Consider the following 17459-nt stretch of genomic DNA (forward strand, 5'->3'; position numbering starts at 1 on the left):
CTATAATCAAAAACCCCAACAAATAACAATAATGGCCACTCATCTCCGAAACTCCAAATTTAAACTGAACTAAAAATGTCGAATGGAAAGTGGAATATAAAAGAAGGTAACATAAATGCTACCCAAAACTAGAGAAAACCCCAATTTAAGTTGTGATTGCAATTAACATAAAAGCTGTCCAAAACTAGAGAAAACCCCAATTTAAGTTGTGATTGCAATCTCGCATGACTATCTTCAACCATTCCAAAAAGCCACAAGTACCAAATGAAAAACCTAAACAAAAAGAACATAACTAAAAGTGAGAGAATTCAGTAGATCGCCCAAAATAACTACAATCCAGTCAAAATAGCTAGTTCATATACTCGTCGAGATTAGCGCCAATGATCCAATAAATTATATGCAACTGATAGAAAATAGTTCAGCATAGACCAGAAAGAAATCAGCAATCTCAAGAAGAACATCAAAATAGTACCATCCATGCCTGCATCATTGCCTCCATGAAAAGCACGTCACAACACCTAAGAAATTGAGCCAATATTCATGAAAGCAAGCCTCTAAAAAACAATATCAAACCAAATCAATCTCACATCTGCTAAAATAGTGATCTGGCCCCACGCAGTCCTAAATCAAACTGGACTCAGTTTCTATATTCAGATAGAGTGGGATATGAGAAACCAACTTTTGTTGTAGATGCACTGCAGCATTCAACTAGTTATTTTAGTGAAATCAAGCAAAAAGAATTACCAGACATCCCAATAAGGAAGACAAAGATAACTTGGTCACCATACAACTTAATACATGCCACCACAATTAAAAGAATTGGAACTTGTCTTCAAATCAAAATGGAAACCTGTTTTCCCAAAAACATGACGACCATCAGTGAATTTAAGTCCAAATAGAGAATTGTTTCCCTAAAGCCCGATCAATTGAGAATCCATCATTTGAGAAAATAATGGATTGATATAAGCACCTCTCAATAAAACAATTGTTTCTGTCAATCCTCAAAGAATTGGTTCTTAAAATATTTTTTGTTGCAAACTAAACTCAACCAAAGTATAATAAATAATACTTTTCTTCAGAGAAATAAATAAGTGGCATTCACATCACAAAATATATCATACAGCAGCATTCCACGATGAACATTATCCAGTAAAATTGCCTTTTCTGTCAACCCACAATGATTTTCCTATTCAAACCCCTATTGTTTGAAAGTAGATACAAATAAGGCGACAAATATCTTTCTGCAAGCCTCATATCATTTTGTTAAATGGGCTTGATAAATATAGCTATTCACATTTTAATGAAAACACACCAAACTGCAAAAATTCAGAATGACCTCTCTCCAATAAAAATTTTTATTCTTTATTTTGCATGTATATTTCGCTCTTAAATAATTTTTATTAGAAACTAGACTCAAAATGGCAGTCTAAAAACATTCTGTTAAGAATGGAAATAAAATCAAGACTTCCAAATTATTGAAAAAGTTTTCGTTACAGAAAACAGCACTAACGCATCATTCAATAAAATGATCATATCTTCTAAACCACAAGGATTTTCTTGATGAAACTATTTTTTCTTGAATGTAGACTCAATTTGATGAGTTATAGTCAAACTTCAGCTTAAAAATAAAATAATATGATTGGTGGAAAAATTCATGGAACTCAATGGACAGTTCCTAGATTTTTTCAAGCTTAGAACTGACACCTTTCATGAGGCCATAACTCTCAATTCCCTCAAGATTTCCTACTGAAATTTTGCAAATAGATCTTACTCTCATAAATACATAGTATCATTGAAGTATGCATCAAAGAAATACCTCATTATCTTCTTCATATCACTGCTTGAATGCAGCACAAAATACCATTTCCTGCAGAGTGCTTTTTCGGTATTTGAACATGCCAATAATTCTTGACCACAAAAGTCAAGGGCTTTCTTATATCTCATTCCCAACTCACCAAAAATAGTGAAATAAAAGAAATAAGGCAGCAAGTAGATCCAGCTCTGATACCGACGAAAGTTGGACTATGTGATCAAGCACGATGTATATAAACTAAAATTTTACTTTTTTTTTTTTTTTTCTTGCACCAACAATACCACTCACAACGTCCAAGTACAAATAGATAACCCTTGAAACAAATAAATAAAAGAAAAGAAACATGATTCTCACTTGCTACCACTATTGAATACAATTCCTTAAATCAAAACATTGATTTATTGCTTTATGGGAATAAAAGAGCTCAACACAAAAATAAATTTTAAAGAAGTAAAATTACTGAGGGCTTAGTACACCTTGCGCCGAATCTCATCGGTCTCTTGATTCTCCTACTTATGATAAAACCCTCTCAATGGTATATGGATCTCGATCTAAAACTAACTACCTAAGGCCTCACTGCCTTAATCTTACACAAACCCCCTTGCTTGATCTTTAGATAGATAAGAAATAAAAATCAAAGAGAGAAATCTACTAACTTTGTTTGGCCCCCTTTGCAACCTACATCGCATGGGTTTGCTCCCTCTCCTTTACCAACACCTAGCATGGGTTTGCTCCCTCTCCTTTACCAACTTCAGAGAGAGTGAAACTACTACTTAGGGCGTGGCCCCCGTTCGAAGCAACCAAAAGAGAGAGAGAGAGCTAGATCCGAGGTGTGCCCCTTTTTTAACAACTAGGGAGAGAGAGAACTTTTAGAGAGAGGAGAGAGAAGGTGTGTAGAGAATTTGGTAACCGAGAAGAGTCCCTTTTTATAGATTTTTTATGCCTTAAGACTTGCCATCTTCAGTGAGATCAAATCTTGATCGTCGATCTAAGTCAAAAGGAGACTTAAGACGTGAGAGATATTAGTCATCCATTCCTTTGATTCACCATCAAGATTCAAAGGAAGGAGCTAGAACAGAAGTTAGCCAAAATAAGATAACCACCCTTGGAATTGCAATGAAGACTAGCCTAACGATTTATTTCAAACAACCGCAAGCATGGGCGAGATGATTACATTTCTCGACAACAAGAAGCAAATTAATACTACTCTAAAACAAACGGAATAAAATCATATGGATCTTTCAAACCACTAAACCAGCCGAAGTAAATCCCCTAATCAAAAAGCCAATAACCACAAACTTGCAATGAGCTACAAATTCAAAAGAAACATATCCAAGTCACTATGATGGCACTTAAAATAAACCAGTTTGGATCCAAACCAATCAGCATTTACGAAAAATAACACCCCCGCTCGCCCCCCCTTTCTCTCTCCCCTCCCAAAAAAAGAAAAAAGAAAGAAAAGCTTCAACATTCAATCTTGAGATAAGCACATGTACCTCATTGAGCAACCTGGAATTTGGAAAACAAAACCAAGCAAACTGATAAAACATGATCCACAGAATAAGCATCAGGACAAACACCATCTAGATAGATAAATGTGTATCCATGGACCAAACAAAAGAATTGCAAGTGAATCACTATTGTAAGCAGGCAACAAAGATAACAGGAACCGAGTTTAATACCCAAAAAAACACCTCTAGAAATTAAGTAGAAAGCAATAGAGTTAAAAAAAATCCCAACCAATTAGTTCGACATCTAAGACCATCTCTTCATGTCCTATTGAGTAAATTCCACTTGTCCATGTGCGACTGAACATTTTAATAAACATAACGGGAGAACTCCATCCGATAAACACCAGCCGCCACAATTCTTCAAATCTATGACGCACCTACAAATAACAATAATGGTCACTCATCCACAAAAGTCCAAATTTAAAAGGAAACAATAATGTAGAATGGAAACTGTAGTACACGGTAGGTAGTAAGAAAGTTGCATAAAATATAAACCCCCAATCTAAATGTGAGTATTCCACATGAATGTCTAGAGCCATTATGCACAATTGCAAGATGTATCTCCAAATTATTAAAAACTTAAAAACATACAACCAAATTACATTGATAGCATGACTTCCAATACCACTTGAAATAGATCCCGATGGCCACAGCACAGATCTACAGACGCGCACAAGTCCAGAACCAATCCAATAAAAAAAAAGCAGTTCCCATACTTGTCAAAACGCCTGAAAATGATCCAACAAAAATGTTACTGATAAAATGTTGTAACACAAAGCGCACAAGAAATCCAGAAAACTCAAGGAACATCAAACAATACCATGTCAGAATCCATTGTTCCCTCCAATAAGAGCATCACATGGAACCTATGGGCACAAAAAGTTTCAGCGCGAAATGAGCTAGTACTCATGAAAAACAATACCAAACCATACCAAACCAAAAAAAAATCTGATGCGGATTATCCTAACCGATAGAGTCCATGTCCAAAGCAGATTCATTTCCAGGTTGATATTGAACCCAAGAACTAACTTTTGTTGTAGGAGCATGGCAACATCCAGCAATTTTTCCAAGTCATTAGTGATCATTAGAACACCTAATATATATCACCAAGTTTGAAAGAATTGAAATGTGCGATCAAAAGGGGTAATTGTTTTTTTCCAAGTAATTGTTTTCCCAAAACACTACGACCATCTGTGACTCCATGATTTCCAATAATCAACACAACATGGTGCCTATCATCAGAAGTAATGTCACACCAAGTGCTTCAACTCATCGAATCTTCCGCACATGCAGAAGAGATAACCCAATAAGCAAATTCAATAATACTCCATGAAACATACCGGTTAGATTATTAAAAGAAATAACGCCTTCTAATTTGCTTTGTTCCCTTAAAAGATTTGAAACAATTGCAAACCTCATCACTACCATCTCAAGATAGCCAGCTTCAATCAGCATCAAATTGATTGCAAATAACCCAGAGTAATAATCTTGAATCTTGAAATATACAAAAAACATATTGTTGAATCTCAAACACCTTGCTGAGGCAAACTGGACAGAAGTAATCCAACAGCTTATGTGGGCAAACATTAGCTTAAGGCATCGGTGTCACAAAAGCAACATGGCCTAGAAATAGAGTACCACCATCAAAACTTATTCCTCGAAAATCAGGTCACAATGATAGCTCAATAACCAAACAACAGAGGAAACCAGAGAGAAATTTGATCTTGAACAAAAGAACCCCTCATCGACAAATTCACAAAATAATATCACCCAAAGGGGCGTCCTAAAAGAACTCAGAAATAAAATATAAAAAAGAAACCCTAAAACCACAAAAAAATAACCAACAGACCGCAAAACCAAACTCAAGCATTCTCTGAAACACAAAATAGATCCACCATTCCCTAAAGCATATTGATAACCTAAAAAGACTCAAAAAATTGTGAAACACAAAAACCTAAAAAGACTCAACAAATTGTGAAACACAAAAATGACTCTGAAACACAAAATAGAACATCACTCCCTAAACCATATCAAAAAATTGTGAAATTTAATTGTCACATAAAGCCACCATAACATATCTTATAGAGAATTGATTATCTTGCAGAGTGTAGATTAAGATCCTTTAAATGCACATTCTAGTAAGGTCTCAACTATTTTCAGAAACAGAAAATATAACCATTACTCCCTAAACCACAATGATAACCTAAAAAGACAAAAAACATAATTAAAGAGCCCATGATTACATATAGGGAACAAATCAAAACACCACAGCAAAACAATTGGAATTATAAAAAGATCCTAATATTATAATCAAGAAACGTAAAAAATCAGGAAGAAGTGATTTGCCAAGAAGCATCACCAAAATCCACAAATAAAAAAAATACGAAAAACCCTAAAACCACACAAAGGTAACCACAAGACCTCAAAAACCCAAAACCACACAAAGGTAACCACAAGACCTCAAAAACCCATTAGTCAGAATGAAAGCATAATGAAACTAGAACCGTGAAACCGAGAATTGATTATCTTATAGAGTGTAGATTAAGATCCTTTAAATGCACATTCTAGTAACGTCTCAACTATTTTCAGAAACTGAAAATATAACCATTACTCCCTGAACCATAGTGATAACCTAAAAAGACAAAAAACATAATTAAAGAGCCCATAATTACATATAGGGATCTTTATAGAACAGAGTGAAATCAAGAAAACAAAACAAATCAAAACGCCACAGCAAAACAATTGGAATTATAAAATGATCCTAGTATTATAATCAAGAAACGTAAAAAATTAAGAAGTAATTTGCCAATAAGCATCACCAATATCCATAAATAAAAAAAATACGAAAATAAAACCACACAAAGGTAACCACAAGACCTCAAAAACCCATTCGTCAGAATGAAAGCATAATGAAACTAGAACCGTGAAACCAAGAATTGAGTATCTTACACTGTAGATTAAGATCCTTTAATTACACATTCTAGTAAGGTCTCAACTATTTTCAGAAACAGAAAATATAACCATTACTCCCTGAACTACAATGATAACCTTAAATGACAAAAACATAATTAAAGAGCCCGTGATTACATATAGGGAACTTTATAGAACAGAGTAAAATCAAGAAACCAAAACAAACCAAAATGCCACAGCAAAACAATTGGAATTATAAAAAGATCGATCCTAGTATTATAATCAAGAAACGTAAAAAATCAGGAAGATGATTTGCCAAGAAGCATCACCAAAATCCAAAAATAAAAAAAAAACAAAAAACCATAACACCACTCAAAGGTAATCACAAGACCTCAAAAACCCATTAGTCAAAATGAAAGCATAATGAAACTAGAACCGTGAAACCGAAAATAAACAAGTATAAAAATCAAAAAGTCAAAACAATCAAACACAAAAAAACCATATAAACTCAAATTAAATCAAGAAGCAGGCCATTATAATAAAAACAACCACGTGTGGCAATAGAGATCCCATATCAATTTCCTAGTTAAACACATTTTCAAGAAATTTCAGACGCGTGAAATTGTTTTACTTGCATATTTGTACAGCAAGATACATCAACCATGTTTGGTTATCGAAGTATGTTTGGTTACCAAAGTGACTCATATTCGTAGGCAGATTTAAAATGAAATTAACAGATGCTTGTCATGTAAGCTTTACGCCATCTTTCTAATGATGTTCATTGCATAAGCCATATAGTTTATTCATCTATTTCCGTACAGCCTACTTGCTCCCACCAGGAAAACCCATTTTAAGGGTATCAAACGGGCACCAAATTTTGAGGCAAAATATAATCTTAACGGCCAATTTTTTGGGGCAGGGGGGAGGAAAGAGAACAAAAAAATTAAAATACATAGAAAATATCTCAACATTGAACAAGACCACCCGAAAGTTTTTTATGAGACACGATATAATTGCTGGAACCTCAAAATTCAATTTCTTTTAAAGCAATGATCTTAGATTTTAGAGAAAAAAGTATTGCTTGCTGGTAATAATGACCCAGAGACCATAATAAATTCGACGCTCCATGTCACCCTCACAGTTGGCTACATCACAAAACTAAACATCCAAATTCCAACCAGAACTGGGTCAAAATAAAATCTTTATTACAGCTTTAATATGCAATTACAGATCTTAAATTAGTTAGTCACCGCAACACACTCCAAAACACAACCCATCCAAATCGACAAAAATTTCTACCGCACCCCCACAATAATGCTATTATCCCGTGATTGGATGTTTTTACAATTGGAAATCGACTTAACAAATGGCATCTCCTTTTCTTTACAAATACACTCCCTCGAAACAAACATTTATAATTCCAACATATATCATATGGGTAAAATTTACAAAATATAAATAATTTAATAAGGCCATTTACTTTTGATAAAAAAACATATAAATAAAAACACCTAGTTTTTTATAAAAAGCTCACATTGTCGACCATCGACTAGGAACGCATAATCGATTGGATACAAGTACAAATGCAGATCTCATTTCCAAAAGCTAAGAGTGACAATTTAACTAAACATGGGAGATCAAATTTAAATTTCTATGCACGCAGATGCATACCATTACCTCACCATCAAATATTTACATGTTCAATAATAAAAAAAATAAGAACTTCAAAATCGAAACAGAAACATACATAAAGCCATCGCATGACACTGAAATCCTATAGAAGTAAATTTGGGATGTACCCAAATGGCTTATCTTTGCATCTATACCAACAAATACCCCCAAAAAAAAAAGACCACCACCACCACATTTTCCTGAGATAGCACCAATGAAATCAAGCACAACTGTTGAACACAATGTCTTCGCACAATGCATTAACGGGATTCAGGTCAAGATGTACATCAAATCGAACATTGCATTTTGCCAGCAACTCTCCCTCCCCAATGTGCTCGACAATGGAGAATCCAGCATCAACATGTAACTGATGCAACAAAGAAAACGCCAACAATCTTAAAACACAAACAAACTAATGATTCAACACATCCATATATATCCATGTATCTTATTAAAGTGGCAGAGCAATCCATGTTTCAGTCGTTCAATCATGACAATGCAGAGAAAAACCTCCGACACAAAGAAGAGCAAGCAACAAGAGGTAACAACTGATTTGAACAAACACATGGGGGCCAATACTGACATGCATAAGAGTGTAACTAGGACGAGAACAAATAAAGACCTGTAAAGATCATTGAAGACTGGATATGCAGCTGAACTTTTCAAAAGACTACAACAATCTTCTTCCAAACCTCTAGCGGATACATTTCGGCACAAAAACCATCGAAGGACAACTCCAAAAAGTTTTGTAGCATAACAAAAATATAAAACAAAGAGACAAGGTAGGTAACTCTATTGTTCTTACACAACTATCACAAGCCATTATGCATCAATCAAAGATGTACATCCACATCATAACTTAAAAAACAAACCAAATTAAACTGACATTTTTTTTCTGGTGAATAATTAAACTGCAAATTCAGCTGCCTATCTAAACCACAAGAAATAAAACTTGCATAACTCTAGAACCAATCCAGTCAAAACAGCCAACTCCAGTACTTGTCATGTTCAGCAATGATACAATAAAAAAGATGTTCATGATAAAATAACTCAACACAACAGAAGAAATCCAGAAAACTCAAAGGAACATCGAACAAATACCACGTACGCCTCCACTATTGCCTCCAATAATAGCATCACAAGGCACCTAATGGCACAAAACTTTCAACAAGCCAGAACCCTGAAAGCAAGGCAAATGCAAGCCTCCAAAAACAATACCAACCCAATTATAATCTCATAATGGATATCCAAACAAAATGAGTCCATAACGCAAACCAGATTCAAATCCAGGTAGATATCAAATGCAGGAACAACTTATGCCAAGAGCCCCAACAACATCCAGCAAAGTTCCTCCCCTCATGAAATCATCGAAGAGTACTCCCAATATTTAAGCATCCAAAAAATTGCACATAGTGATCATGATTATACCATAGAGGAATAGAAAAGTGGCATCAAGAAGTAATTATCTTCCCAAAACACTACAAACCATCAGGGAATCCATGGGTTGACATAACACCTCAACATGTTGCTCTTCATCCATAGAAGATGCATGCCTCAACTCATCCAATGATCGCTTGACATAACAACAAAAGAACCCCTCTTTAACAACTTCACAAAACAACATCACACCTAGAGGAGAGTCAGAGGGCTGCTCGAGTGTTGACGAAATCCACCAAAACCAGTTAAACTGCAAGCAGTCACCGTTAAACTGCAAGCAGTCACCGTTAAACTGCAAGCAGTCACCGTTAAACTGCAAGCAATCACCAAGAAACAATACCAGAGAAGAATCGGAGGGAGAAAACTGGAGTATTGGTAGAGACAATCATGAAAGAATGGCCCAACAAAACGCGCAAAGGACTATCTTACGGGTAGATGATTAGATTAGCATAGACCTTTGAAGCCACAACTTAAGTACGCTGAAATAAAAACACAACCATCATCCTATAAACCACAAATGCTACCCAAAAATGACAAAAAAAAATAAAAAATTTAAAGAGCACATGAATACAATCAAAAGCACACAAGAAATTGAAGCAAAAAACTAAAGAGCATACAAATCTGAGTCGAACCAATAAACCTAAAAAAATCAGAAGACCCAAGAAAATCCCATACTAGTAGTTTCTCTCTCAAGAATGCATCTTTTGGTCCAGTTGTCTAAGCCAAAAATATCTCAGATTGTATAATGCAATACATCTCCTGTTGAATCAATGCGAGGCCAATCAGATATTGAGTTTGCACCCACTCCCACTTGGGCCACAGAGGAACAGAACAAACTAGCTTGATCAATGGGAGAAACCTTAATAGACAAGAAGAAGAGAAAGCCAAACCAAAAAGAAAGATCCCCGAAAATGACCACCAAGATACTCAATAATTTGATCTACTGAGAAAAAATTGTTGGAAAAAATTTGGGGGCTTCTACATTACACAGACAATCACAAGTCCTATAGTTTCCCTCCCAAAAAATACATTAAAATCACAAAACCTTAAAAATAACAATTGGGGGCTTTTTGGCAATTGTGACACCTAATACTGTCCTCATGTTCCAGTCAGAAAGAAAAGAGGGGGAAAGATACGAGAATGTGTTGGAGCCAAATATGAGAATCCAGCTATATACAAACACAAATCTCAAGGCAAATAATAAAATATAGAATAAAGAGGAAAAGACCAGACAGATGAAAAAAACACACATATTGTCAAGACCGTAATAAGAGCGACATAATAGCATCCTATATAGTGATGTACCAATATACCATGGCTCCTACAGGCAAATCAGCTAAAGAAAATCATGAATGAAAGGAATCACCAATAAAAAGTAAATGTGAATGGACAATATCACCAAATCGCTTCTCTTCCACCTCCGATCTCTGAAAAACCAATATATGCACTTTTCAATTGACTTCACCCTCATTTCATCTCAAACCAAAAGGTGACTAAAGAAAAATATAGATCAAAGCAACAGCAACTCAGACAACTGCAATTCACATAGGTCAGGGCAAGACGCACAAATCAAACCATCTTTCACTTTGCAACTAGTTCTCAATTAATAACCCAGTCTAGCCGTCCCCATTCCATTTGGGTTGGGGCTCCTTCTCCAACACCGAAGAATTCCATTTGGGTTGGCGCTAGTCACTATTACAAACGCCAAAGATGGAACTACCCTGACACCTCATAAATCTGGTAGAAACCCAATATAGAATGTATCATAAATGAAATTGACATCCAACGATATTAAAGATAACTTACGCCCATTCATTTCAGACGTCTATAAATGGTACACTATGTTTTTGACATTTGAATGTTCCTGGCACTCTCATCACCTCAAAACTTTCCAAATGTTCCATTCGCAAAGCATAAAGAAATCCAAGTCATCCAACAAAATGCAACAAGAAACTGAAATACAAATCAACTGGCAATATGGTTTGCTAGCACCATGATGGAGCCAAAACCCCGAACATAAAAATAGCCAGTGTATAATATACCACAGAAAGATCCAAAACACTTCACTATAATTAAAACATACCAAATAGAAGCCACCAAGCAGCCGTATGCCAAGGAGCCCATTGGGCAAATATATAGCCTCCCCACCTACAGAATCACACCAATAATAATGATCCAAAACACTTCACTATAATTAAAACATAAAAAATAGAGCCCAACAAACAGCCGTATGTCAAGAAGCCCATTGGGAAAACAATCAGTCCATATATAGCTTCCCCACCTATAGGTGGAAGGAAGAATCAATCCAACACTAGACAACTCAGACAACAACAAGTCAAATAGTTTAGCGCAAAAGGCAGATCAAACCATCTTTTGCAACCAGATCTCAATTAATAACATCGTGCACCCGACCCCATTCCATTTGTGTTGGCGTTTCTGGTCCAGAAGAGTCACTGTTAAAGACCCCAAGAATGGACCTACCTACACACCTCATAGATCAGCCAGAAACCAATATAGAGAGTATCATCTACGAAATTGACATCCAAAGATACGAAGTAAATGGTACACAAGTTTCTGATATTTGAATGTTCTCGGCACTCTCGTCACCTCAGACTGTCCACATATCTTCCAGCAAGAAAGTATATAGAAACCTAACTGCCAGCCACCCAAAAATGCTACAGGAAACTCAAATACAGATCAGCTAAAAATATGGTTGTTAGCAACATGATGCAGCCAAAACCCCAAACATTAACAACAGCCAACGTATACATCTGAGATATCCATCACACTGCACTATAATTTAGACATACCAAAAAGAGCCCACCCAGCAGCCGTATGCCATGGAGCCCATTTAGCAAACCACCAAATGATATATAGCTCCCCCACCTATAGCATCGCCAGGCCGCAAGATTGTCAACATATAATTAACAAAAAGAACCTCTAGTCAAGCCGACAACAAAGGTCCAAAGTTGAATCCAGATGAATCAAACCACACCGCCAGACAACAAACACGAAACGGCCCCATGTGTGCCACCGTCTGTAAAGACCAATCACCATGGTAAATACGGAGAATAATCATTAAAAAACTAAGAATTCACAATCACAAATCAAAAACAACAGATAACAAAATGTGCTGAAGCCCAAAATGATAATCAAACTATACAAATCTCAAGGAAAACAAAATAAACATAGAATACGAGGCAACGCCCAAATACCAAAGTAACAAACACAACAAATTGTCAAGAACTTATTTAAAGAGAGAGAATAGAGTATAGGGATGGACCAATATACAACAACTCCTACATGAGCTCAACTAAAGAAAATATTGAATAAAAGGAACCACCAAAAAAATAAAAAGTGAATGAACAACACCACCGAATCTCCTTTATTCCACACCTCCAATATCTGAAAAACCAAAAGGAACCACCAAAAAAATTTAGAAGTGAATGAACAACACCACCAAATCTCCTTTATTCCACACCTCCAATATCTGAAAAACCAAAAAATGCATATCTCAGTTGACTTTTGATTCTCTTTCCATCTCAAACCAAACGATGACTAAAAGATGGTAAAAATCAATCCAAAACTAAACTCAAAAAACTACAATTCACATGAAAGGTCAGGACAAGAGGCACAGATCAAACCATCTTTCACTTTGCAACCTGTTCTCAATTAACAACCCAATGTACCCGTCCCCATTCCTTGTGTGTTGGCGCTCCTAGTCCACCACTGGAGAGTTCACTAATACAAACACCAAAGACACAACTACCCAGAGACCACGAAGATCAGGCAGAAAACCAATGCAGAATGTATCATCAATGAAATTGAAATCCAAAGAGATCAAGAGAGTATGATGCTTCATCATAGCTCTATAAATGGTAAACGATGTTCCTGGAGCTCCAGTCACCTCAAACTATAGAAACCCAACTGCAAGTCATCCAGCAAAATGCAACCAGAAACTCAAATACAAATCAATTAACAATATTGTAGCTACCACAATGATGCAGCCTAAACTACCAACATAACAGCCAATGTATATACCTCTGAGAAATCCAAAACACTAAACTATAATTAAACCATACTAAATTGAGCTGACACAGCAGCCGTATACAATGGATCCCATTGGGCAAACAACCGATTGATAGATAGCTCCCCCACCTACAGCATCGAGGGACACAAGCGTATAATGATATAATTAACAAAGAGCAACTCCAGGCTAGACAACAAGAAAGAAGTTCAAAAGTTGGGACCAAACAAAACCAACCATAAGACAACAAACTCGAAACAGTCCAATGTGTTCCCCACCTACAGCATTGAGAGAGAGAAGGGAATAATGATATAATTAACAAAGAGCAACCCCAGGCTAGACAACAAGAAAGAAGTTCAAACGTTGGGTCCAAACAAAACCAAACACACTGCTAGACGACAAACTCCAAATAGTCCAATGTGTTCCCCATCGATTACAAGGGCAAATCATCATGGTACCTAAGGAGAACAATCAATACAAATCAAGATTTCACAATCAACATATAAACATTTACAACCAATGAGCAAAAACTACATTATTGTACGAAACTGACCCAGACCAATAAAAAAGTAAAGAACCAACGGACAACATCACCATAACCCTTCTCTTCCACCTCCGATCTCTGAATATCCAATAAATAAATATCTCAAGAATCAATCCAACACTAGACAACTCAGACAACTTCAAGTCATAGGTCAGGTAAAGAGACAGATCAAACCATCTTTTGCAAACAGATCTCAAGTAATAACCATGTGCACCAGTCCCCATTCCATTCGTGGTGACCCTTCTGGTTGCCTGCACCTCATAGATCAGGCAGAAACCAATATAGAGTGTATCATCAAAGAAATTGACATCCAGAGATATCAAGGATAACTTACGCCCATTTAACAGAGTTCCATAAATGATAAATGATACAAATGTCTCTGATAATTGAATGTTCTTGGCACTATCGTCACCTCATATTGTCCACATGTCTTCCAGCAATAAAGCATATAGAAACCTAACAGCCAGCCACCCAACAAAATGCTACAGGAAACTCAAATACAGATCAGCTAAAAATATGGTTGCCAGCAACATGAGGCAACCAAAACCCGTAACACAACAACAGCTAGCATATATACATTTGAGAGATCCATAACACTTTACTATAATTTAAACATACCAAATGGAGCCCTCCCACCAGCAGTAAGCCATGAAGCCAACTAAGCAAACCACCAATTGATATAGCTCCCCCACCTACAGCATCGCCAGGCCACACGAGTATCGTCATATAATAAATAAAAGCAACTCTAGGCTAGCCAACAAGAAAGGACCAAAGTTGAATCCAGATAAGTCAATCCACACAGAAACACAACAAACTCAAAACGGCCCCAGGTGTGCCACCGTCTGCAACGACCAATCACCATGGTACCTAAGGAGAATAATCATTGCAAACTAAGACTTCAGAAACAGAAGATAAGAGCTTAATACTAGATGCCTCCAGAAATTAAGACTAAATATCAAACTCAAATATAACCAAACCAATAGTATGAGGCCTGAGACAATCTCTTTGGGCTTCATGTTCGAGTGGGTCAAGCTGGTATGATTTGTAAATAGATCAACTGATTGAACCAGAAAACAGATGCCATTCTTCAAATCTTTGATGCACCTATAATCAAATATGCCAACAAATGACAATAATGGCCACTCATCTCCGAAACTCCAAATTTAAACTGAACTAAAAATGTCGAATCTCATAAAGGAAGGTAACATAAAAGCTGCCCAAAACTAGAGAAAACCCCAATTTAAGTTGTGATTGCAATCTCGCATGACTATCTTCAACCATTCCGAAAAGCCGCAAGTACAAATGAAAACCTAAACAAAAAGCACATAACTAAAAGTGAGAGAATTCAGTAGATCGCCCAAAATAACTACAATAACACGCTATGGCCACAAGACAACTCCCTAACCAATCCAGTCAAAATTTAGTTCATATAGTCGTCGAGATTAGCGCAAATGATCCAATAAATTATATGCCACTGATAAAAAATAGTTCAATATAGACCAGAAAGAAACCAGCAATCTCAAGAGGAACATCAAAATAGTACATCCATGCCTGCATCATTGCCTCCATGAAAAGCACGTCACAGCACCTATGAAAGCAGGCCTCTAAAAAACAATATCAAACCAAATCAAATCGCACATCTGCTAAAATAGTGATCTGTCCCCAGGCAGTCCTGATCCAAACTGGACTCGGTTTCTATATCCAGATAGAGTGGGATATGAGAAACCAACTTTTGTTGTAGATGCACTGCAGCATCCAACCAGTTACCTTGGTATAATCAAGCCAAAAGAATTACCAGATATCCCAAAAAGGCAGACAGAGATAACTTGTTCACCATAAACTTAATACATGCCACCACAATTAAAAGAATTGAAACTTGTCTTCAAATCAAAATGGAAACCTGTTTTCCCAAAAAACATGAACCATCTGTGAACCTTAGACCAAAAAGAGATAATTGTTTCCCCGAAGCCCGATCAACTCAGAATCCATCATTTGAGAAAATAACGGATGGAGATAAGCACTTCAACACATTTCCTATAATTGCAACAACCGGCCCTTCAACCCATCCACCCATCCACTGAGCTGGATATGCAGACAAGTCACAACAATGCTTAAATAGAATAATACCATCTGAAATCAAACCAATCCAGCCTTCTAAAATAACTAACCCCCTAACTGCAGAACATCACCACTTTCTCAAGATTGCCATTTTCCATCAGCATAAGTTACACAAATAACCCAGAGTACTACTCTTGAAGAGTTCTGGAGATCAAACCCAGCAACCGAACAGAATTAAACCAGAATTAACCCAATTACATAAGCCACCACCTCAAAACACTTGAAATATGAAGAAAACTCTTGAAATGTGAAGAAGAAAAGGAACCTATCAGCACAATTTTACAAAACACCTCACCAAGAGGAGTCGTAATATAACCCTCCTATCAAACCGCCCTCACCAATTAAACTGCAAGCAATCACCAAGAAAAAATACCGGAGTAGAATCCGAGGATGCTGCATAGAAGCACCAAAAAGCTTATGTTACAGAAAATCAATTATCTTACAGAGCTTGGATGAGCTTATATCCTTCAAACGCACTTTCTTGTAGGATCTCAAGTAAATCTGAAACAAAAATAGAACCATCACTCTATAAACCTCCATGAGAGCAAACTCTAAAATAGAAGAAGACCAGATATTCCTGCTTAAAAAGAAGTATCTTCATAAAAGGCAAACTCTAAAATAGAAGAGGACCAGATATTCCTACTTAAAAAGAAGAATCTTCATAAAACACAGTAAACAAAAAAGAAACCAAAACAAACAAGAACACACAAGAAATCTCAAAAAAAAAAAAAAAAAAAAAAGTAAATTAAAATCAAGAAAAGCACGAACTACAAGAACTAAATCAAGAAAAGCAGGAACTACAAGAACTGATTCGCTGCCATCATCAGAGATATCAAAACCACCTCGGAAATCCAAAACCACATCAAAAACCCAACCAACGCAAAGAAATAAAATCAGATCCTCTACGAACGCCCCCCATTTATACAGAGCGGGGCAGGCTATGGACGGCTACGAATTAGCGGTCCTATAAAAATAAACGGTGGATAAAAGGTCAGAGTCAAAGGCGGTTAGCTAGCTAATCGATGGATATCTCCTTATTTTTGGAGGCGTTATGGCCACGCAATGGCTTTCGGCAGAAGCTTCGGGATTCTCTCCACGTAGTCGTCCACGGTAAGAGCCATCCATCCATCACCGTCTATGATTTTTTTTTTTTGGAAAAGGGGTAAATATATGCGATTTTAAGATGTAGAATCACTGCACCTCAAAAATCCATTTTGGAGAAGGTTGATTTAATGTTGGAAAATCCTCTTACTTATCATTTCGAAATGAATATAAAAAAAAAAGATTTTGAGTCTGAAAACTAGTGTTTTTTGTAACATATTTTATGGACCGTCCATTTTCAATATTTTTATATGTTTATAAATCTACTTAGATTTTAACTCTTTTTAGAGTTTAAAATTTTATAATTAGATATAAAAATAGATTTTA

General features: G+C 36.2%; 3 long non-coding RNA genes across 6 annotated transcripts; all 3 read right to left on the bottom strand.

Moving 5' to 3' along the window:
• Positions 1 to 3292: 3292 nt before the first annotated feature.
• On the bottom strand, positions 3293 to 6266 carry LOC105421369 (uncharacterized). Of its 3 annotated transcripts, XR_016056019.1 has the most exons (5): positions 4739 to 6266; positions 4293 to 4602; positions 4145 to 4190; positions 3927 to 4052; positions 3293 to 3701 (listed from the first exon to the last, which is right to left on the bottom strand). It is a non-coding gene; the product is annotated as an uncharacterized LOC105421369 (long non-coding RNA). The 3 variants fall into 3 exon arrangements; XR_016056020.1 differs by lacking the exon at positions 4293 to 4602 and having other exon boundaries at positions 4739 to 6064; XR_002282487.2 differs by lacking the exons at positions 4293 to 4602; positions 4739 to 6266 and having other exon boundaries at positions 4145 to 4271.
• A 1610-nt stretch (positions 6267 to 7876) lies between these two features.
• On the bottom strand, positions 7877 to 14780 carry LOC148781966 (uncharacterized). 2 transcript variants are annotated; one of them, XR_016056017.1, is made up of 4 exons: positions 12739 to 14780; positions 11710 to 12379; positions 11426 to 11490; positions 7877 to 8272 (listed from the first exon to the last, which is right to left on the bottom strand). It is a non-coding gene; the product is annotated as an uncharacterized LOC148781966 (long non-coding RNA). The 2 variants fall into 2 exon arrangements; XR_016056018.1 differs by lacking the exons at positions 11426 to 11490; positions 11710 to 12379; positions 12739 to 14780 and adding an exon at positions 9007 to 9971.
• Positions 14781 to 15355: 575 nt separating this feature from the next.
• On the bottom strand, positions 15356 to 16983 carry LOC148781967 (uncharacterized). Its single transcript, XR_016056016.1, has 2 exons — positions 16874 to 16983; positions 15356 to 16532 (listed from the first exon to the last, which is right to left on the bottom strand). It is a non-coding gene; the product is annotated as an uncharacterized LOC148781967 (long non-coding RNA).
• Between the last annotated feature and the right edge of the window lie 476 nt (positions 16984 to 17459).

This window comes from Amborella trichopoda, chromosome 5, assembly GCF_054954075.1.
Source record: "Amborella trichopoda isolate Santa Cruz 75 chromosome 5, AtrichopodaSantaCruz75HAP2 v2.0, whole genome shotgun sequence".
In the NCBI taxonomy this organism is placed as follows: Eukaryota; Viridiplantae; Streptophyta; class Magnoliopsida; order Amborellales; family Amborellaceae; genus Amborella; species Amborella trichopoda.